Source organism: Triturus cristatus, chromosome 6 (assembly GCF_964204655.1).
Source record: "Triturus cristatus chromosome 6, aTriCri1.1, whole genome shotgun sequence".
NCBI lineage: Eukaryota > Metazoa > Chordata > Amphibia > Caudata > Salamandridae > Triturus > Triturus cristatus.
This window is the reverse complement of record NC_140589.1, coordinates 1,435,443,047-1,435,445,304: the sequence shown is the minus strand read 5'-3', so window position 1 is coordinate 1,435,445,304 and position 2,258 is coordinate 1,435,443,047.

The following is a 2,258-nucleotide window of genomic DNA, read 5'->3' as shown; positions in this document are numbered from 1 at the left end:
CAACAGTGGATGTGATGTCTGAAAAAGAGTAAGCAGCCTTTGAAATGCCATTGCCCTCTCTTGGTTTGGTTAGGCATTCATTGTCACAGTGTTTAACACTGCACCCTGAAAGTGCTGCATCTGCAGAGGTTAGAGATGCAACTTTCTGGCATTTATGTGAACCCTAGCTTGTGCAATAAGGACACTGCTGCATAATTATGAGCTAGATTGGCTGATAAAGAGCAACCGCTGGCAACAAGGCCTATCGTTGAGGGAACAGGAATATAGCACTGCAGGGCAAGTGTGCTGCTGCCACTGCTTGTTGAACCCTCTTGAGCTGCTGTGACCCAAAAAGGCAGAACTTTGAACTGAGTGTGGTCTACTTAGCACAAAGCACAGGTAGTGGTGGGGCACCAAGTCCTTAATTTGTAAAATAATAAGTGCTGGTGCCCAAATCTCTGCTCAGAAGTATGCGGCTGACGCTATTAAATGCTAGCGCACAGAATATCAAGGAAGCCTACTCCTCCATCACCTCAGGGTCCTTGAATCCACCACCAGACACTCCTGGCCCCTATATCTCATTATTGCAGGTTCCTGCTTTCTCCCTTGCTGACTGTCTAAGGCTGGTTTCCTCTTCCTTTACTTTTGTGTTTTTCCTCTCGTGCTCCTGGGAAATGTATGATAAAGAAAAATAAGTGGTGGTTACCCCAACCTGCTCAAATGAAGCACTGGGTGCACCTGATGTATGGTAATGTGGAAGTGGGCATCTTCAGGTTTGAGGTTTGCCATGTAGTCTTCCGCGCATAGTAGCAGGATGATGCCCTGCAAGGTTGTCATGCGGGAAAGCTGAGATGATGTAGCAAGTCAATGGACTGGATCGACCACAGGGTGGCAGCTTTTTTTCGGGTGGTGCGGGAGTTTAAAGAATTACAAGAAAGTACCCTTGACCCAGCTGCTGAGGGGCTACTGGTTAGGTGGCACATTTTTTAATAAGCGCCCGGCTTCCTCTTGAAACATTTGAGTGTGGTCTTGACTAGCTGCACTCTGCCAATGTGCAATGTTTGGTGATGTGGAATTCCAATTAGTAACCCTGTTGGACGTTGGATAGGACCTACTTGTCTGAGGTCATTCAGAGAAGGAAGAACCTGAGCCTTACCGCGACAGGTTTTTAATGATCTGGGTGAATGAGGGGCAAGTACCTACTTGGATGTGGAAGCACCCTTCCCAGAGTGGTCTCTACCTCTACAGTTGCATCTTTACCCCCTCAACTAAAGGCCCTGGAGAAGGGTCCCTTCTGAATGGAATGCTGCTAGTTGAAACCCTGATGTTGAATGGTGGTTACAGCTTTCTCCTCCACTCTGGACTGTTTTTGAAAGCAGTTCTAGGTCTCAAGAGCCCTCACTTTAATAAGATGTTGGCCCTCTCAGCAGAAGCCTAACACCCTATACCATGCATGGAGGTGGAAGAGGACACTGGTGTTGACTTTCCTGTAGGCGTGGGTCAGCTGTATCAGATTTCGATATAGCCTCACCTTCTTGCACCAACTCTTTCCATCTCTTCTGATAAAACTCGATGTTTGATCAGCTGCTCCATCTCCTTCCAGTGGTAACTGTCATACTTGAGAAGGAGTGCAACAAAATAAGTGATCCACTGTTGTGAGGGGACCCTCACAGCAACACGTTTACCAGCCCTGTTGATCTTCTTGCTTTCCTTGTCTGGAGATGGAGCATAACCCAGTAGCCTGGGCTGCAGCTTTTTTCTGTGTGCATGTCCAAGGAATCAGGCGGGAGGTGCCCTCTGATGTATAGTGGGTCATCGGAGCAATCTTGTATTTTGTTCTCCACTCATGGAACAGTTCCCCAAAATTTTCTGTGACACACCCAGTCATTCTTTTACACATTAGAAAGTACTGCAATGCCCTTTCACAACATTGACACCAGAAAATGGACTTCCTGCACGACATGGAGCTAAACATTGTGGTGCCCCTAGCTCATCTTCTGGTAGTGGGCAGGCAAGTATTTTTCCTGTGGACGTAAATCTTGCACTGCTCAACATCAGGGACTGTGGGTATTTGAATAACTGGAGGCACATTGCTCGATTCATAACTCCGTGTTGAGATTTATTTCAGTGCCAGCTTCAAAGTTGCCTCCAAAGCCAGTTTGGGAGTTGACTTTAACTCGAGGGAAAGGACCTGCCCCTCTGGAGGCAGACTTGGCATCAGCTGGAGTAAAGGCTTGGAGATTCAGCATCAGCACTGGAGGACGATCCAAAGCTCAGTG